Here is a 21,986-nt window from a genome sequence, read left to right as displayed (position 1 = left end):
AAGGCAGGCAGGCAGGGCTGGGGAGGCTCTGGCCAACCAAGCTCCCAGGCTGCAGGGCCTGATGCAAGGCCTGAAGCTACTGGGGCTGCAAGAGGCAGCCATGGTAGGCAGGGGCAGCAGGTCCACGCCCCTTGGCTAGTGATGAGTGGCCATTACAGACTGCAGTTTGCCCCTGAGGTGGGGGCTAGATGGAGACTGACAGTGGGTCACTGAGGCAAGGTGGGTCCAGGGGAACTGGGTTTTTTCTGGGAAGAGGAACACGGGGAAACACCAGCAAGAGGGAGATGTCTAATGAGCCAAACAAGCTAATTCCCAGGACAGCTGGCTGGAGGTGCCATGGAGGTGAGTCTGCCCCATGACACATGGGCAGGAAGTAAAATTAGATTCACTTCAGGGAAAATGGATCCATAAGAACTGACTTACTGGGCCAGATAATGGTCCATCTGACCCAGTTACCTGTCTCTGACAGCTGCCCATCCCAGAGATTCAGAGGGAGTGTACAGAATAGGGTAATTACACAGTGATCTGCCTTTTCTTCTACTCCTGGCACTTGGGTGTCAGAGGTTTAGGGTCACCCTGAACATGGGATTGCATCCCTGACAATGCTGGCCTATCATGGTCAGATCCTCTATGAACGTATCCTGGGATATTTAGATAAAATGGATGCATTCAAGTTGTCAGGGCCTGTTGAAATCATCCTAGGATACTTAAGGTATTATCTGTTAGAACCATTAGCAATTATCTTTGAGAACTCCTGGAGGGTGGGTGAGGCTCCAGAGGGCTGCAGAAAGGCAAACATATACCTGTCATTAAAAGTGGGAAACAAAGAGGACCCTGTGAATTATAGACCAGTCAGCCTAACTTTAATTCCAAGAAAAGATTCAGTAATGAATTATTAAACCATCAGTTTGTAAGCACCTGGCGGATAATAGGGTTATAAGGAATAGCCATCATGGATTTGTCAAGAAAAAAATTGCACCTAACCAACTTCATTTCCTGCTCTGACAGGGTTGTTGGCTCAGTGGATGGAGGAAGCAGTAGACATGATATAGTTTGATTTTAATAAGGCTTTTGACAGTTCCCCCTGACTTTTTCAGAAATAAACTAGGGAAATGTGGTCTAGATAAAATTACTATGAGGTAGGTGCACAGCTGGTTGAAAAAGCACATTGCTGTCAAAGTAGGGGCACATATAGAGGGCTCCTGCAGGGGTCTGTCGTGGGTCCAGTACTATTCAATATTTTTATTAATAACTTGGATCTTGGAGTGTGGAGTATGCTTATGAAATCTGTAGATGACACTAACCCTATTGAGGTACCAAGAACTTGGGAGGAAACCAAAAGTACCTTGACAAATTGGAGAGTTAGTCTGAATTCAACAAGATGGAACTTAATAAAGACAAGTGAAAATACATGGGAAGGAAAAATCAAATGTGGCTTGGCAGTAGTAATGCCACCCAATGGATTTTAAGGGGCTGTGTCTACACTGGCCACTTATTCCGGAAAATCAGCCGCTTTTCCGGAATAACTTGCCAGCTGTCTACACTGGCCCCTTGAATTTCCGGAAAAGCACTGACGATCTACTGTAAAATCATCAGTGCTTTTCCGGAAAAACTATGCTGCTCCTGTTCGGGCAAAAGTCCTTTTCCGGAAAACTGTTCTGGAAAAGGGCCAGTGTAGACAGCACAGATTTCTTTTCCGCAAAAAAGCCCCGATTGCGAAAATGACGATCGGGGCTTTTTTGCGGAAAAGCACGTCTACATTGGCACGGACGCTTTTCCGGAAAAAGTGCTTTTCCGGAAAAGCATCCTGCCAATGTAGACGCGCTTTTTCCGGAAATACTTATAAGGGAAAACTGTTCTGTTTTAAGCATTTCCGGAAAATCATGCCAGTGTAGATGTAGCCTGGGTGTGTCTAGACTACATGGCTCTGTCGACGGAGTCATGTAGATTAGGCAGGACGACAAAGGGAAATGAAGCGGCAGTTTAAATAATCACCGCTTCATTTAAATCAAAATGGCCACCGCTTACAGGAGGCTTATAGGATCTGCCGATGAAGGGTTCTGAGGTCGGCAGATCCCCACCTAGACTGCCGTGCTGAGCCAACAAACAGCTGATCTGCACAGCATGGTGGCCATTTTTATTTAATTGAAGTGCCGATTATTTAAATCACCGCTTCGTTTCCTTTTTTTAGTAAACTAATCTACATGGCTATGTCGATGGAGCCGTGTAGTTTAGATGTACCCTAAGTGAGCTGGTAGATCACAAATTGCTTGTGAGTGAACAGTATGGTGCAGTTGTGAAATATGCTAATATTCTAGAAAGCAATAAGATAAGTGTTGTATGTAAAACACAGGAGGTAATTATCCCATGCTACTTGACGCTGCTGAGGTTTCAGCTGGAGCACTGGTTCTAATTCTGGGTACCACATTTTAGGAAATAGTCCAGAGGAGAGTAACAAAAATGATACAAAGTTTAGAAAATGTGCAAGGAAATACTAAAAAATAAAATACCATACTATAAAAACTGGACATGTTTAGTCTCGAGGAAAAGACGGCTCAGGGAGGAACTTACAAGTCTTCCAATATATTAAGAACTGTTACAAAGAGGACAGTGGTTAACTGATCTCTATGGGTATGTCTACACTACCACCCTAGTTCAAACTAGGGTGGTAATGTAGGCAACTGGAGTTGCAAATGAAGCCCGGGATTTGAATTTCCCGGGCTTCATTTGCATCTTGCTGGGTGCCGCCATTTTTAAATGTCCGCTAGTGCGGACTCCATGCCGCGCGGCTACACGCGGCACGGACTAGGTAGTTCAGACTAGGCTTCCTATTCCGAACTACCGTTACTCCTCATGAACTAGTCTGAATTACCTAGTCCGTGCCGCGTGTAGCCGCGCGGCACGGAGTCCACGCTAGCGGACATTTAAAAATGGCGGCGCCCGGCAAGATGCAAATGAAGCCCGGGAAATTCAAATCCCGGGCTTCATTTGCAACTCTGGTTGCCTACATTACCACCCTAGTTCGAAGTAGGGTGGTAGTGTAGACATACCCTCTATATACTAAATGTAGGAAATGAAGAAGTGTTGGAAGTAATTCTTCCACTGTAGTCTGCACTGATTAGGACTCAACTGGAGTACGGTGTCCAATTCTGGGCATCACATTTCAAGAAAGATGTGGAGAAACTGGAGAAGATCCAGAGAAGTATAATAAAAATTATTAAAGGTCTAGAAAACATGAGGTATGAAGGAAGACTGAAAGAATTAGACTTGCTTAGTTTGGAAAAGAGAAGACTAAGAGGGGACATGATAGCAGCTTTCAAGTATCTGAAAGGGTGTTATAAAGAGGAAGGAGAAAAATTATTCTCCATAACTTCTGAGGATAGAACAAGAAGCAATGGTCTTAAAATGCAGCAAGGGAAGATTAGGTTGGACATTAAGAAAAACTTCCTGCCTGTCAGGGTGGTTAAACACTGGAATAAATTGCCTAGGGAGATTGTGGAATCTCCATCACTGGAGAGATTTAAGAGCAGGTTAGACAGACACCTGTCAGGGACGATATAGAAGATGGTTCTTGGTCCTGCCATGAGGGCAGGGAACTGGACTTGATGACCTCTTGAGGTCCCTTCCAGTTCAAGTGTTCTAAGAGTCTATGATTCTAATCTATAGCAAGGGAGATTTTGATTACATATTAGAAAAAAATTAACTATAAGAGTAGGTAAGCTCTGGAATAGGCTTACTTGGGAGGCTTTTGAAACCCTGTCATTGGAAGGTTTGAAAAAGAGGTTGAACAAACACCTGTCAGGGATGGTCCTGCTGCAACACAGGTGGCTGGACTTTATGACTTCTCAGGGTCCTTTGCAGCCCTACATTTTTATCACTCTGTGAACACCCCAGGTCCCTGTATAGCTTTGAACTCAAATACTATCAATATTACTTTTTTGTTCCTTCAGTGAGTGGTCTTTCAGGAAACAGTCTCAAAGCATTGAAAGAACAAAGAGAGAGAAGGGGGATTTTAAAAGCATCTAAGTGACTTAGAACACAAGTGCCACTAAGCACAGGAAAGTGGATATTTTTAACTATTCCATTGTAACTGATAAAACTCCCTGCATGGATACTTCCTCTGGAACAAGAATGGCTTTAATTAATTAATTAATTAATTTTTGTTTAACCTAAGTCCCTTCCAAAGAGGGATAACTAAACCAAAGTAAGCAACACCTACACGTTTGGGAAGATCGACACTTTGAAGGTCGATCTTCTGGCTTTTGATTTAGTGAGTCTAGTAAGGACCCACTAAATCAAACACTGGGAGCATCCCCATTGGGCTAGAACTCCTTGCAGTTGTGAGGAGTAAGACCTCCCACTATGGGGCTGTCCCAGAAAATCAGTGCAAGGTACATTGACTCCAGCTACGCAAGTATGTATCTTGCATTGATTTTCTCTACAAGGGTAGACCTGGCCTTAGTTTGGAATAAGAGTGATCACACAGAGAGTTTTACTGGCATAACCGTATCAATTTTAATTCAGACCATAGTTTATACCTGTATAACTTGTCTCTATGTGGAAGCCCAAAGTCTCTCAAGCGCTCCTGAAAATCCAACCCAAATTACTTTAGAGTAATTCATTAGTCCATTAAAACTAACAATACGTCTGTGAAGGTAGGGAAATAATATTAACCTAATTTTACAGACTCAGAAACAGATATATAGCAATCCTAGGGTATGTCTATACTGCAACACTATTTCAAAATAACTAGTGCTATTCCAAAATAACTTAGGCCATGTTTACACAGCAAGCAGTTATATTGAAATAGTGTCAAAGTACCGTCAAGCTGGAGGACTTCTTACTCCGACTCCTGTAACCCTCATTGTACAAGGAATAAGGGAAGTTGGACGAAGAGTGCTCTATTTAAGGAAGGCGAAAGCTCAATTGGAATTGCAGCTAGCAAGGGATGTGAAGGATAACAAGAAAGGTTTCTACAGGCATGTTAGCAATAAGAGGGTGATCAGAGAGGGTGTGGGGCCCTTATTGGATGAGAGGTAACGTAGTGACAGGTGATGTGGGAAAAGCTGAAGTACTCAATGATTTCTTTGCCTCTGTCTTCACTGACAAAGCCAGCTCCCAGACTAATGCACTAGGCAATGCAGTTTGGGAAGGAGGTAGACAGCCCTTGGTGGGGAAAGAACAAGTTAACAACTATTTAGAAAAGCTAAACATACACAGATCCATGGGCCTGGATTTAATGCATCCAAGGGTACTCAGGGAGTTGGCAAATGTAATCGCAGAGTTTTTGGCCATTATCTCTGAACATTCGAGATCAGGGGAGATCCCAGATGATTGGAAAAAGGCAAATGTAGTACCTATCTTTAAAAAAGGGAAGAAGGACAATCCAGGGAACTACAGACCAGTCAGCCTTACCTCAGTCTCTGGAAAAATCATGTAGGGGATCCTCAAGGAATCCATTTTGAAGCACTTGGAAGAGGAGAAAGTGATCAAGAATAATCAACATGTCTTCACGAAGGGCAAGTCATGCCTGACCAACCTGATTAGCTTCTATGATGAGGTAACTGGCTCTGTGGATATGGCAAAGTCAGTGGATGTGATATATTTTGATATGTTCTCCCACAATATTCTTGCCAGCAAGTTAAGGGAATATGGATTGGATACATGCACTGTAAGATGGATAGAAAGGTGGCTAGACTGTTGGGCCAAACGGGTAGTGACCAATGGCTTGATGTCAGGTTGGTGGTGGGTCAGTTTCTAGTGGAGTGCCCCAAAGACCTGTTCTAGGACTGGTTTTGTTCAACAGCTTTATTAATGACTGGCTGAGGGGATGGATTGCACCCTCAGCAAGCTTCTAGATGACATTAAGCTAGGTGGAAAGGTAGATATGCTGGAGGGCAGTGAGAGGGTTCAGAGTGACCTGGACAGATTAGGGGATTGGGCCAAAAGAAATCTGATGAGGTTCAACAAGGACAAGAGCAGAGTCCTGCACTTGGAACGGAAGAATCCCAAACATTGTGACAGGCTGGGGACCAACTGGCTATGTAGCAGTTCTGCAGAAAAGGACCTGGGGGTTACAGTGGATGACAAGCTGCATATGAGTCAAATATGCCACTGTGCCCTTGTAGCCAAGAGGGCTAATGGCCTATTATGATGTATTAGGAGGAGCATTGCCAGCAGATCCAGAGAAGTGATTATTCCCCTTTATTCGGCTTTGGTGAGTTACAAAGGGGGAGGTCTAGGTTGTATATTAGGAAAAACTATTTCCCTAGGAGGGTGGTGAAGCACTGGAATGGGTTACCTAGGGAGGTGGTGGAATCTCCATCCATAGAGATTTTTAAGTCTCGCCTTGACAAAGCCCTGCCTGGGTTGATTTAGTTGGGATTGGTCCTGCCTTGGGCAGGGGGATGGACTTGATGATCTCCTGAGGTCTCTTTCAGCTCTACGATTCTATGATTTCAAAATAAGTGCTGTGTCGACACTCCCTATTTTGAAATAAGATATGCAATTGATGTAGCTGAATTTGCATAGCTTATTTGAGTTATGTCCTACAGTGTAGACACACCCCTAAAGGCCTGTTAAAAATTGGAGGCATGCAAATTTATGTGAACACAGCACACTTACTTACAACTGTCATGCCTGGTTTTAGGTATATGCCCGAGAACCAAGTATGTGTTCATAAGAAATGGCTTTTGATGGTTTATCCTATATAAAATAATCCTGGGCAAAGGAAAATATAGACAACTAGCAGTTGTGCTTGGCGTAGCATGGGTTCCATAATTCATAATTTTTTTGGAAAATAAAAATGAAATATACGTGCTTTATTTAGATGATTGTATTTTTCAAATATACAGTGTTATTTTTATGGAGTTAATTTTTATTTCAGATTTCTTTAAAAAGGGTTATTAAAAAATTTCCATGCAATTGTTTTTAGTGAATGTTTTAAAGTGGGGATTCTATCAAGGAGCCAGATTTGAGGGGATGCGGAGGGGCAAAGGGCAGGGGGTGGACTCGGGGATGTGTGGGGCTCAGGGCAGGGAGCTGGACTCAAGTGTGTGAGAGTCACGGTAAGGGGTTGGGGATGTGTGTGGGTGCAGGAGTCAGGTTTGGGGGGCAGGGTTGCCAGATGGTTTCAACAAAAATACTGGACACACTTGACATTACATCACGATCTACATTACATCTTATTTAGAAAATACCCGACATTTCTATTTTCTCAATTTGTTTCCCGGACAGAAAGCTCAAATACTGGACTGTCCAGTTCAAAACCAGACACCTGGCAACCCTATGGGGGGGGGGGGGAAGGGGTGAGGAGCTGGTCAGAGCATGGGACTGTGTATGGGGGGGGAGAGGTAGGGAAATGGCCTAGGAGTGCAAGGATCTGTAGCTCCGTACCCCCAGCTTCATACCAGGGCTGCTTTCCCCTTCCTGTCCCTGTCAGGGAGTGAAAACAAAGTGCACAGCTTGTCTGCACCCTGCACTCTCACAGCCAGAGTGAGGGATGCAGCAAACTGTGCACTTTCCCCTCACTGCCTGACAAAGGGGACCAGCCAGCAGTGTTCCCATATGAATCCAGGGTGGTGGTTGGGAGCTTCAGTCTCACTCCAAAGGCACTCTTGGGGGTGGGAGGCTCATGGCTGGGGCAGTCCCTAGTGATTGTCTCCTTTCTGAATGGTTTTATGAGAAGCAGTCCCATTCCAGGAACATCCTATTGCCTTGGTATAATCAACCCCTTGCCTTGCTCTAAGATAGGATGAGAGGAAGCCGCTTACCAAATGTGGTGGTCCTAGCTCTTACCGTTTAGGACTTGAACAAGCTGCCAGACAGACAAACTCTCTCCAATATACAGCAGATGTCAGCAACTTTTCCTAGTAAGGAGGTTTTATAGAGAGTGAAATAATCTTCCAAGGAAGGTGGTAAAGTTCCCATCACTTAAGTAAATTAAATCTAGACTACATACAGCACACAGGACTACTGTGCAATCCTAGGCTTTCCTAGGCTTTTTGGGGGCGGCAGGAGGGGGCTGCATCACCTAATTCATTAGCTTTCTTCCCTCTCAATTTCTGTGCCTTTCAGTCTCTAAGGGTACGTCTACACAGCCGCGTTATTTTGGAATAACAAAGTGTGCGTCTACACAGCAAGCTGTTGATTTGAAATACCTTCAAGCTGGAGGACTTCTTACTCTGACTCCTGTAACCCTCATTTCACGTGGAGTAAGGGAAGTTGAAGGAAGAGTGTCCTTCCTTTGACTTCTGGCTGTGTAGACAGTGCCAAAAGCCAAATTAAACTGTTTCGACTTCAGCTATGCAGTTGATGTAGCTGAAGTTATGTACCTTCATTCAACTTTTGCCTGCAGTGTAGACATGTCCTAGATTTTGAATGTTGGCTCTGTAATCCAGTGGGCTAATGCACTGGCCTGTGTACCAAAGAACAGCTGACAGCCTCAGTATTCCAGCTTTTGCTTCAAAGCTTCAGTTTTATGTTGAACTTCTGGTGCACTGAAGAAATATCAGTCAGACCCTTTCACCTGAGTCATGGCCTTCGGCAAGTGCTTGTCTGCTTCCTACAGGGTTACATTCCCCACACGGGGAGCAAAGCAAATTGCTGCTCCCTTCTCCTTCCTAACCTGCTCTCTGCAGGCTTATACTCGCCAGGCCCGCTGCCTATGCTAAGAGTCACACCTAAACTGCATTTTCCCTGACCCAGAGATTCCTGGAGGAGACTCCATGCTTCCTGCAGCTCTTCATCCTGCTCCTGGCAGGGTTACATGCCACATGCCTTGTACACGGGAGCAGTACGTGAGCTGGGTTCTTTCACTCCATCCAGAGATTCCTACAAGGACCTTTTTACTCCTGGCAATTCTCACTAGCAACTAAGCTGATTTGCTGACTCTTAGGGAGACCTGCAATCCCCTGAACTCTAGCCTCACATCATCAGCTGGGGTGCACCCAATTAGTTTCAGATGGAAGCTAAGCCAACTCCATCCTGTGACACAGCCCTTTAACAATTGTCTGAGATGTCCGCTGCTCTAGAAATGCAGATATTAATTAACAGCTTCCACTTCTGTCCAGGGTGTATCATTTAGACCATAAATGAATAAGATAGATAGAGTCAGGCACCAAATCCCAGTGAAATTTGGGAGTCTGATTTTCTTAGGCTTTGAAAATCCCAGCTGTAATGTTCATTCTATCTCCTTTTTGATCTCCCCAGAACTGGGCATGCGCATGTGCACACATTCATCTTTGCAAGAAGTGCTAGCATAACTCCCATGCCTGCTGGCTGTGGAGCACTGTCTGTTGCACTGGCTTTGAGACCACTTTCAGAGAGCATAATGAGTCTGCTCTACAGCTTTACCTGAAAGCCAGCTGGCTTGTAGCTCCTGTGGAAGAGATGTATGCACTGAGCTCCAGAGGGCCCAGGTTTGGTTCCACCTCTTGAAGCTGGAGTTGCTCTGCTGGATAGCAGTGATGGTACAGCTTTCATGTTAGTTTTACATTTCTCTTGCCTCAGATATGCAGGTGTATTTATTTGTATAAGAGCAGCGCTGGGAGACCTTCATCAAGGTCTGTGCCTCATTGTGCTAGGTGCTGTACGTACTCATAGGAAGAGATTATCCCTAGATTAAACCTGGCCACCAGTGTCACTGTCAAAAGTCCCATTGGCTTGGGAGTAGGAATGCATATTACAACCTAAGCAGGCAGGAGAAGTCAGGAGTAGGAGGAAGAAAATATTTGTTTTTGTTATTGGCTCCATTTGGTAGATGGAGAACTGAGAGACAGAAAAAATAAGTAACTTGCCAAGGCATTGAGTAGAGGGCTCCTGAGTCCCTGCAGAGACCATCCTTCTTGGACATCTCCATGTCCCCCAAAATCAACTGCATAGCAAATTTCTTAAGAGAAACACTTAAAATGAAACACGTCTCCAGGAATGAAAATACAGGCAGTCCCCGGGTTACGTACAAGATAGGGACTGTAGGTTTGTTCTTAAGTTGAAACTGTATGCAAGTCGGAACTGGCGTCCAGATTCAGCCGCTGCTGAAACTGATCAGTTTCAACAGCGGCTGAATCTGGACGCCAGTTCTGACTTACATACAGATTCAACTTAAGAACCCCAGGCATCCTCAAGTCAGCTGCTGCTGAAACTGATCAGCAGCTGATTCCAGGAAGCCCGGGGCAGGGGCTTCCTGTAGTCAGCCACTGGTCAGTTTCAGCAGCGGCTGATTTGGGGATGCCTGGGGCAGAGCAGCTGGGGTTCTGCCGGGTTGGTCTAGTAGCGCCAAGGAGCGGTGCTGCGGGACCAACCGGCAGCGCCCCACCTGCTCTACCACAGGCCCGGGGCTTTGCTCCACGTCTCCCTGGTCTGCTGGGGGGGGCCATTAGCTGCGCCCCCCCCCCCCAGCAGACCAGGGACATGGGGAGCAAAGTGGCAGCGGAGGCGCGGGACCCCTCCGCCTCCCCGGCTTTGCTCCGGGTGTCCCTGGTCTGCTGGAGACGGTCCCCAGCAGACCAGAAGCACCGGGAGCAAAGCGGCAGCGGCGGCGGGGTGCCGCGCCTCTGAGGCTTTGCTCTGGCAAAGCCTCAGAGGCACGGGACCCCTCCGCCTCCCCGGCTTTGCTCCCGGTGCCTCTGATCTGCTGGGTACCGTCTCCAGCAGACCAGGGACACCGGGAGCAAAGCCGCAGCGGCGGCGGAGTCCCGCACCTCCCCGGCTTTGCCAGAGCAAAGCCTCAGAGGCGTGGGACCCCTCCGCCTCCCCGGCTTTGCTCCAGGTGTCCCTGGTCTGCTGGAGACGGTCCCCAGCAGACCAGGGGCACCCGGAGCAGCTTTTCTCGCCCCGGAGGTCGAGGTGGTGGGACCGCTGCGCTCTGGGTGATCCCGCTGTCTGCGAGCTCCGGGGCGAGAAAGCCCTGTTCGTAAGTGCGGATCCGACATAAGTCGGATCCGCGTAACTCGGGGACTGCCTGTATGCATTATTTGATACTTTTAGAATTACATTTGTGAGTTGCTTCAATAATTGAGAAAGTTGGTTGGAAATCAAACAGGAAAGTATTCAACTAGTTTGAAATATGAATATTTAGTGGAAAAATGACCATAGCATAGATGGTAGAGCCATAAAGAATACCTACATGCCCCATACGTGGCACGGGGACCTTAGAGATAAACGCTGAATTTTCTTGGCAGTCCTCAATAAACGTATCTATATTAATGCAATTACTGGAGGTCTGTTCAGAAAATGTACCTGCATTAAAAAAAAAATCACTCGGGCAAGAGGTTTTCGGGGGAGGAAAGAAAACAGCCTCATCACAGGGACAGAAGACTGTAAAGAATACTTTGTAAACAGTTGTGTTCCTGCTGTAATTTGGAGTCCATTTCCACAACTCAACAGTCACATAAAGCACTCCCAAACAATTGCAGTATCCAGCCACTCCCTCAGAAGTGGGATTTTATCTGCTTCCTCACAACTCTCTTTCTTGTCTTGTTTGGCCCCAGTTATGGATTCTTGCATAAATGATCATTAGATGACATATTCCATTCAAATGTTTATTGCTATGGTTTTGCAACCCAAAACGCATCCTGGCATTGAGAGGAAGCAAGAAGGCACTGGTCAGGGAGCACACCGTGAAGAAGACTAGCAGATCCGGTCTGAACGCTTCCTGAATCCTTTTGGATCTTTTGGGTCTGTTGTCCAGGCCATCTGAAATTCACTAGTGAAGGATGGTATGACTTGTTGTCCCTGGCTTTTCATGTGGCATCAGGACAGAGGCACAGACAGTCTCTCAGCAGTTTTTCCTGGGTCACACATTCATTTTCAATTATGCCTCAGTCGCAGAATGTATAGAATGGCTTTGGGGACCATTTAAATATTTATGGCATATGCACTTATTCCATCACACGATTGTGCAGACTCCTCCCCTTCCTGGCCTTCTCAGCTGCTAACAGTGCAAAAGGGGCAGTGCTCATTCTACCCAGCCTAGTGGGAGACACTTTAGGCAGAACAACAAAGAAGTGGCTGCAGTTTTGACTTTGTGCTCTCCTGAATTTTCCTGGATCTCTCTGATGATAAATATGAGAGGCCCATAGCTGATAAAAAGGTCTCTTGGTTCATCCAGCCCCATTTCAGTGCTAGATGGACACCAAATGAAATTAATGGGTAGCAGGTTTAAAACTAATAAAAGAAGGTTCTTCTTCACACCGCGTGTAGTCAACCTGTGGAACTCCTTGCCAGAGGAGGCTGTGAAGGCTAGGACTATAACAGAGTTTAAAAAGAAGCTAAATAATTTCATGGAGGTTAGGTCCATAAAAGGCTATTAGCCAGGGGACAGAAATGGTGTCCTTCGCCTCTATTTGTCAGAGGCTGGAGAAGGATGGCAGGAGACAAATCGCTTAATCATTGTCTTCGGTCCACCCTCTCTGGGGCATCTGGTGCTGGCCACTGTCGGCAGACAGGCTACTGGGCTAGATGGACCTTTGGTCTGACCCAGTACGGCCGTTCTTATGTTCTTATGATTTTCCTCTCTACTATGATTTTATTATTGAACACATTCGGTGTGGTGGTTCTATAGGATAGGGAGGTCTGTAAATCGTTGAATGTATGGTCAGCTGATTTTCTGCTGAACACTACAACTCTCTTTCTGGGAGGAGGGGAGTTAGACATTCAAAATGCTCTTCACTAGGAATACAACCGAATAGTCATAGCCATTTCTAATACCTATCATGCTCCTTACTGCTTTGTTGCACGTCCTTCACTCTGGGACATTCATGGTGGACTTGATTATGTAATGTCTTTTCCCATGAAAAGCTTTACGTAGGGAGGAAGAAACATTTTACACATGATCATTTCTAGTACTTTTGCTTAATATCTGGTATAAAGATAATAACAAAACAGAGTTTCGTCTGGTGACAGCGGTGGGGCAGAAATTGCTTTTCCTTTGCTGCACTGTCAGTTTATCTTACATTGACAGAACACACGTTCCATTTACTTCCCAGAAGCATTTGACTAGTACTCCTTTGATTTTGTGTATTATCCATCAGGGAAGAACTGTGATGGATTTACCCACCAAATCATATCAAGAGCATTGCACTTCTGCCATGGTTAAATTAGGCTGGCTTGTGGCTGCTAGGTGAACCAGCTTCTTGTGTTTTCTGTGGTGGCTGTCACAGCACTGAACAGACTCAGGACACCTGGGTTCTATATCCAGCTATGCCACTGGCCTGCTGAATGACCTTGGTCAAGTCACTTCACCTCAGGATTCCCATCTGTAAACCAGGGATTATGATAATGAGCTCCTTTGTAAGTGCTCTGAATCTGATGATGAAAAGGGCTCTAGATGTGGTAAGTATTAGTTATTATTAACAAAAATTCTGTAGGCCTTCTGGTTGCAAAGATTCCGCTTGATGGACACTTACACAGTGATGTAGTGATAGTGACACATACCCTGAAAGATTAGCTGTGAGAGGAGTGAATGATTCTTTTGTGGGAATGTTGGCTTTGATTTCCATTGCCAATTAATTTGCTGGTGATCGAAGCCCACACCTAAAGAGAGAGATGATCGTCTATTATTGTGAACTGCATCTGAATTTACTGCAACATGTGGGGGAGCTCGCTTTCGTGGATGAGAGGAAGAGTTGGCTTTGCAGGTAGACCACAGGACATGCTACTCAGTTTGTCAGTTTGTTAGCTTCACAGTTACCTGGGCCCTATAAAAGACCTGGTGGAGATTAATCTGGCTGAAACCCAGGCAGTGAATAGGCTCCATGAAGGACCTGCTGAGGAAAGGGTACTCTGGGGAACCAGCTGGAAGCGACTACTCTATATCAAGAGGGTTGTAACCCCAGGGAACAGGTAGGCTCAGTGGCAGAGACTGCAGGGGGAAATGGCTTTCCTGGGACCCAACCTGGGATCTGTGCTTTAACTCAGAGCAGAAAAAGACACTCAAAGTATTCCAGACAGTGGCTAGAAAGAGAGGCCTGAGGGCAGGCTGAAAAGAAGCCCCGAAGAGCAGAAGAAGTTTTTATTTTGTTGGGATTTTTTTGTTTGGAAATTTGCTGCTCCAGAAGAGGTTAAGTTTGTGATTTGGCGGAAGGGCATAGTGACATCTCCAGCACCGCGCAGTGTCCAGGGAGCTGAGGATGCTCATCTTGGGAAGGAAGCTAAGGTAGAAAGTGCCAGGTATGCCAGACTCCACCAGCAGGGATGCTATAGTGTGGCACTGCCGCATCACAGAGCAGTTTCATGTAAACGAGAAACAGTGCTATCGAGTAAACGTTTTGGAATCATACCTTTGGTTCCACATAGCCTGCTATTAGAGCTCATATAACCTTTTTTGCAGTGTTCCTAATAGCTCCTATTTCCTTGCCATATTCTGGGGGGAGGGAGAGAAAAACCTTCTTGTTCTAAACTAGATTTTATTTTTGAAAACAGTTCATATAATAAATAACAATTTATTAAGCCAGGATGCTTTAATGCCCAGAATCTTAATATACAGACTATGGTGAGCACAAACATAACAATTTTTTTAAAAAAAATCATGCACAGTTATTTATCCTCACCAAATCTTCTCCCCCAGAGTGAATGCAAGCTGTCTCTTTAATAATGCAAAGGAGTAGTAAATTTCAAGCTGAGGATGGGCAATAAGAAGGAGAGTTATTTCCACAATGCCCTAATGTCACTTGAGTGGCTTAGGAGCACACCTTATTAGTTCTAACAGGCTGGTTAGCATTGGGTCACCTCTGCGTCTCCATGTCCCCTCAGCAGGGTCACTCATCTCCAGGCTATATTTGGGGAGGAGGGGGAAGGGAGGTGGTAACACACATCCAGAGCTTCTCTTATATTCAGAAGCATTTTTAGAGCTGTTTATTTTTATTTTTTACACATTCCCTCTCTGTTTTTATTCTCTCTCTCTCACACCCAGCACATCTTTTCAGCCTGCATAAATTTTGTGCGTTGAGTAAACCCCTCCCATATGAGAGCAAATTAAAGCAGAAACCATGTCACTGGGACTTTTCATCAGTATTTCTGCTCAGCAGAGAAATCATTCAAATTAATTTTGGTTGTGCCCGTGTGTGGATAAATAACCTACTGCAAGAAAAATGTTTAACGCAAAAACAAACAAACCTCCCCCCCTCAAAAACAAAACAAAAACCAAAAAACCAGAACATGGTTGCACATTCAGTTAAGCATGACTGACCTGAATGAATACATGAAAATATATGTAAACGTATGTAAAGACAGCAAATACTGTTCCAGTGTTGAGACAATAGAAATCATTTGCACACTTGTTTTTTACGTAAGCAAGTTGAAGACGCTTGTTAAATGAATGAACACCTTTTTCTCAAAAGGAAGAAATTTGCTAAAAGCTTTGCATTATGGAAATGTGCATGTAGGGTTCTTTTTTATGTGTGCCTATCTCCATCAATCCCCTTTCCTTCCCCCCTTCTGTCCGCCAGTTCCCGTCCAAAAATGAATGCAAAGAAATACTATTAGCCTGTCTGGTTATGTATTTTTTATGAGGCCATACAAGACACTGCCTGACCCTGTGCAGCTCATGTTATAACCACATTGAAGATGCTTTTCATTTGGGTTCTGCTTTTCAGCCCGGATGACCTCTATTAAATAAGAAAGAAAGAAAGGGAAAAATGGCCTAATATGTGACCCCCGGGACTAGTCGCTTCAAGGATTACATTTAATTCATATGATAATATTGAAATATAATGTTTCTGTTGTTTAATGTTTTGGATTTTTTCCTTTTTCTTTCTCTTTATTTCTGGGACTCAGCTTTGTCACAAATATTTTCCACCAATATTGTGTGGAGGACAGTAACTCAGACTCTGTGGTCAGATTCTTAAAATTACCTTTTTTTCTTTAGGAGACTCAACGTGAATACAAAACGTTGTTTTTCCCAGGCTCTTTGAAGGTGGAGAAGAGACACATAGGCAGAGAAATTAATTTTTCTAAAAATATGTGTCTGCCAAGAGCTCTCTTTCAAATAGAGAAAATGCCAAAATAAAGCTTGTTTTGACCCCTTTTTAATAACTAATCTCCCCCTCCCCCAATTCCTCAATCAGGGTGACTGCTAACTCCTTCCTTGCCTTCCTGCTTCTATTGTTTGTATTCCCATCATAGCATTCACGTACAGTTGGTAGTGTACATGTATTTATCATACAAATATATATACCCATAGTATGTCTGTCCTTGCTTATGCACACTTATTATTAAAACTGCACTGTTCATAGCCCTAGACTATGTGTATTTAATGTTCCAGCATTTATTATGGAAAGCACATATTTTAGGGATTTATAAGTTGGCTATAAAAAGGCACTCTGGGATGAAACATGAGGCACTGTGTTTCACTTTAGGAACATACTTGAAAAAAATAAATTTGGACACTTCTAATTACTCAGTGTGAGAATATTTAATAAAGTTTATTTGGTTTTTGTGTTCATTTTATAACGAGGAATTTAGCAATCCGTCAGTAATCTGATCTCCTAACTTGTATTCTGGAACAATGCATCTCTCAAAGCATTCATGCTAATGATGAGGATTCTCGAACTACTACTGCACGTAGACAAGAGATATTTTCCAACAGACATTTAATTTAGGGCGCTTAGAAGGTGAATTTAATCTACACACGTGGCAGTAGGCTTGATGCAATGGATGGTAACACTCCTGAGGAGCCATTACAGTCTATTGATAAATAATATGTGTATCAAACTGGATAACAAAAGCTGTGTTTTTTAAAACAATAGGCCTGCACATATTGTTCCATTCTGGCCCATAAACACAGAGCTGTTATTCCGATATGTTTACAGAGTAGATTTGTTTTTCTCTCTATTATTGTCATTAGAAAAATTAAATAAAAAACCCCTGGCGCACAAGTGCAGTTTAAATAACACTGAGGTTTTCGTGTCAACAGACCAGAGCCAGAAATTGAGAGTTAAGGCTGAACCTCCATCCTTAACCGTTGTACACAAATGCTGCAAATACTGTCTAGGATGTAACATCCATTGCTATTTGAATACCCATGTTCTGAAACAACAGGGTAGGTTCAGAACAGAGTTTCCATATTAACTCTGAATGTCATGGCGTTTGCGTCAAAGGCTGAACATTATTCACATTTTGGGATGAAAATGTCATTAAGTATCTGTAATACGTACACATGGGCTATATAGGCGTACACACGTGCATCTCAGTATTTTGTGTAGGATATTTTAAAAAATATATACAGGCTTTGGGTTCCCTTTTGTAAAGCATTAAGCTGTGACCCTCCCCTCCTCTTTTCCCTCCCCTTGCAGCCCTAGACTTCATGATGCCTTGACTGCTAGCTTAACATGGAGTTGTCTTTTTTATTTTTTTTATAAACCCAGTCACAACACAGAAAGAGGAGGAGGAGGAGGAAGAGAGAGAAAGAGAAAACTAAAAACCCTGAAGGATGGTTCTCAAAAATTCGAAAGGAACCACAGGGAATTCCTTTTAAGAGCCACAGCAAGCGAGCCAGCTGAGGTAAGGCAGTTGGAGCTTACCCTTTCTTCCCCCCCACCCCCTTTTGGGTTATAAATTGCTGTTTCTTTCTGGAGTGGGGAGGGGAGGTGGTTGGGGAAGACACCTAACTTCTTTCCTACTTAAGCAATCTGAGCATAGAACTCATGTGAATATGCAAATAGGGCTGCCTGGCTGCGTTGCTGACACGTGTATGTGTTGTATTCCTCTCCCCACCTCCCTGTCTTAGCGTCTGATCTTCAACAGATTGCTGTTGTTTCTTGTGATCACCAGCACTGCGTGCTGGAGAGAGAGATGGGGGGGGCACGGGGGGGAGTGTGGCGGGGCTGGAAGGCATGGAATCATGACATGATTGCTGTGACTTTTTTCTATTAATGTGTGCCTTTTTTCTAGCTCATTTGCATGTCAAAGTGGTGGAGGTGTGAGGGGGGAGATTAGTATGGAGATGACATAATAATGCAATGAATTAAATGTGATCACTTCTGTGAGCAACCTGGGGGAGGAGGGGTGAGGATGGGGGAGAGAGCGAGGGGGAGAGCGAGAAAGGGTTCTGATTTTTCACCACACGTTGATTGATGTCAGGGGCTAACAGGATGCATCTTTTTATTGTTATGATGATGATGATTGCGATGATTATACCGATCATTAGTGTGAGATTTAAATTTTAAAATGGTCAGTGCTGGATCTGTGGTGTGCATGCCTGTTTCGAGCATCTGGCTAAATCCCCTTACGACAAGAATTTAACTTTCTCCTGTTCAAAAAGGCAGCATGCAGGAGTCAAAAGATTCTTCATTGATGAAATACAGTTGGTGGAATGGCAGAGATTTCTAATGCGGGTCTGTTTTTATTGTGAATATACAAAAAGATCAAAAAGACATTTTTGTTATTAAAAGAAAATATTTCATTGGAGGGTTGGTTTAACAATTTATAGTCAATGAAATTTGATTTTTATCTTTTGTTTTGCTCTCCCCACATTTTAATAAAGCAGCTATAAAGCATAACGCTACCACACGGATTGCTGAACAAAGCAGATTCTCAGGCAGTTAGTTTTGGGTCTGACTATGATTTAAAAATTGTGACTATTTTCTCTAATTCTTATTGCTGTTTTGGACATAACCCCTGAAAAGTGCAAAGACAGTTGAAGGCTGAGAGAATTTCAAATGTGAACAAGAAAAAAATGTGATTAAAATATTCAGCAGACTTTGAACTTTTCTAATAGAATTGAAACTCATTTTTGACTGCAGATGTGCTTGTTTTCCTGATAATCAGGATACACCTGATGTCCGTTCAAAATTATTGTGTATATGTAGGGGGGGAGGGAATGTGGGTGTGAGTGGCATACAGAATCTTAGTGCTGGTTGTGATGCTTGCCAATAACCCTGATGCTATAAATGACCACTTAGAAGTCCACAGAATATCACTAAATTTAATTCATTGAAAAAGAAAATCCATGGCAACTCCATTAGTTTTCCTTCATTATTACTGGAGACTTTAAAGGAATATACTAATTGGATAATTGTATTCACTGGTATACTAAATAAACAAGAAAACAAATAATTCTTGCTGGGTGTGTGTGAATAAAGATACTGCATAGAAATTGCCTGATTGATCAGAATCAAGAGATTCTGAAATTCTAAGAGACAACACGACAATTGAAAGTGGAGAGGCAAAGACAAGTTAAGCAAGGCTGGTGTAGAACCCTGTTATAACAATGTGCCGGAGATCCACTTGCCCAGATTCCTATGGCCATAACGGTGACTGTCATCACATCCTACTTGACCTCTGCAATACTTAAATTCTCGCACCTTCCTTGAGTTTTCATAAAAATCAAAGACTTATATGCACTTCTGCTACATGTTAGCTTTTGTTCTGCTCATCTCATTATTCATGTGATCTGAATTTTCCATGAACTACTGTAGAAATGTTAGGCCAGTCACTTAAAGCCACCATTAAACTTGTATATCACAAACAAAGGTGCCAGTAGAAAGTTGCTTCAGCGCACAACATGAGCGTATTGGGTGCTGAAGTCCCCAAATTCAGCCGCTACTCTTCCTATTCATGTAAAAGGACAGAGATATACCAAGACCATTTATATCTTTTATGAGAAATAAAGTTGCATGACTGCTTCTTCTCTTTGGCCGCCCTTTCAGGGGACATTTTCATCCGTCTTTACAGCTTTATATCTCATAAGAACACCTGGATTCTTATTCTCTCTCTCTGTGCACCTCAAGTGCTGTGCATGTATGTGTACTGCTTTCTCTTTGCCTCAGTCTTCTGTGCCAATAAAGAAGAAAGGCAGGGATGAGGATTGTTGCTATTGATCTGCCCAAGGGGATCATTAGGCATCAGTATCAATCTACAAATCAGTGGGGCTGTGTTACTTGCTTGGGCAGTCATTGCCAATTTGTTCCTATTAGATGGCCGAGCCCGGAGGTGTTTGATGAGGAGATTGGGTCTTTATCTCAGCACTAGAGAGCTTGCAGACTTGCAGAGAGACAGCAGAGGGTTAGGGGATTTTTGTTGTTTGTTTAGGGTTTTTTTTTTTTAAACCAAAATCTGGCTGCATTTGTACTGAACTATAAAGAGAGGCTCTGTGGGTTAAATGTGTTTCTAGTTAAATTTAGTTTTCCAGCTCATATTAAATGTATTGAGAGTTAAGGAGAAACTATTTTTACCATAATCCATTGCACTTTATTTGGTATGTTTACCAGCAGTGCACTGTATAAACATACATATTCATGCCAGGTTCTTTTGTTAGCCATTTCATGTTACACATCAGAATAATTGAAACAGACTTTTTTTTCTTGTCCTCTCTTTGCCCATTTCTAGAAGTTCATATAGTCGCTATGGGCGAGGCTGTATCTTTGTGGTTTAATTACCTAAAAGTGAAAGTTAAAGCTTTTAGATAATTTTGCATTGGCAAACATTATGTATATTTTGCCCATGAAACCTAAATGGAAAAAGTACTCTAGATAGCTGGTGTGACATACTTTAAAAATAAAATCATGTTTTTAAAAGCACTAGCTACAGGCTGATAATATAGATGGTATTAGAACAGTCTCTCCCCTAATCTGCATGTTGTTTTTATTTTGTATTTTTTCAAACATGTTAAGAAATGTGAAACAGCTAAACACACATTTCATATCATTCTGGGGATTACAAAACAGGAGTAGAGAATGAATCAGAGCCATTCGAACAAGTGTTGTGATGCAACATCAAATCTTCATTATTTCGTGAAAACCTCAATTTTCACCCATGTTTCATTCACTCATGATATGAGCATCATGCACAGTTTAAATATCTGTCCAGCTCTTACAGCCCCTATTGATGCTCAGTTATTGGATTTCTAATTTCCAGGTTTTGTCAGGGGGGTTAACAGACTTGTATGGGTGTTTGTACTTTCCAATGAGTTTATAATCTGTAATTTGTGCCTATTACCTGTGACTATTCAATCACTTTCCCAATATTTGTCAAGTAAAAAATTCTAAACAAAGCACTGAGGACTTTATTTGTCATGCTATTTATATACAAGGACATAAGTAAAACCAAAATTATTACATTTTATTGAGGAAGATGATAGAGTGGATGTAATCCTACATTTACACAGCAATCACAGCATCTGTTGGATACAACCCAGTTCCTTTGAGTAGTTGTTATTTGAAATATAAAATATAACCAACATAAAATAATGAATGCTATTAGAACTTAGAAGTATTCTAAATTCTTATTCATATTGTTTTTCTTAGTATTTGCTCAAATTAACCTTGTTCTTCGCTACATTTTGGAGACAGTTCAGGTCCTCCACCTTTAGAAAAGAATTTACCTCATTCTGTCTGACAAGCATTTTTGTTGCTGTGAATTCTATCATATCTATGTAGAAGTATATTTGTTTGGGGGTGTGTGTGTGACTTTTGGAAGCCAGATAATGCTAATTTATCATAAACTACATACAACCAGCTAGCTTTAATCTCTATGTATAGAAATCAATTTGGAGTATACTCAGAGGGATTTTTTTTCCAGAAGGAGTTTGTTGTACAAATATTTATGGACATTTTTCTTTGTAGTAGCGATTCTAGTTGAAGTGACCATCATGCCATGAATGGCAGATTTATCTTAAGGAAAATGTTGCCAAAAGATATTGTGTGTTCAATCATAAGGGGTTTCCAATGGAAATTTATTTTGCTATTATGGATAAAAATGCATGATCTTTTAGAAGAAACTGCAGATCTCTTTTTATACTGAAATAAAAGAAGGGGCGAGCACCCTTACCAAACTAAATGTAAGAATGTCTGTGTGTGGAAACTAAAACAACTTTTTAAATCAGTGCATGTTCTGACTATCTCCTGTTCAGGATGTTTGTAGTTGTGCATGCAGAAATATTATGGGTTTTGCTTTTAATCACAAATCTTTCTTTTTCATTCCATCTGTTTATTGCTGTAGCTATATTTGGGCTCTTTCCCCTGTTTTGTTTCGTATGGTTTCATATGTAA

The 21,986-nt window shown here is 42.9% G+C and overlaps 1 protein-coding gene across 3 annotated transcripts in view; it reads left to right on the top strand.

Annotated features, from left to right (window-relative positions):
• ZFHX3 (zinc finger homeobox 3) overlaps nucleotides 1-21,986 on the top strand; it is a 1,230,042-nt gene that overhangs the window by 349,432 nt on the left and 858,624 nt on the right. For all 3 annotated transcript variants that reach the window (XM_075939761.1, XM_075939759.1, XM_075939760.1), the window contains exon 6: nucleotides 17,364-17,499. The gene's annotated coding sequence lies outside the window, so the exon portion shown is untranslated. The remainder of the gene's footprint in view (nucleotides 1-17,363; nucleotides 17,500-21,986) is intronic.

Source organism: Pelodiscus sinensis, chromosome 12 (genome assembly GCF_049634645.1).
Source record: "Pelodiscus sinensis isolate JC-2024 chromosome 12, ASM4963464v1, whole genome shotgun sequence".
NCBI classification, from domain to species: Eukaryota; Metazoa; Chordata; order Testudines; family Trionychidae; genus Pelodiscus; species Pelodiscus sinensis.
This window is presented reverse-complemented; position numbering and strand designations above follow the sequence as displayed.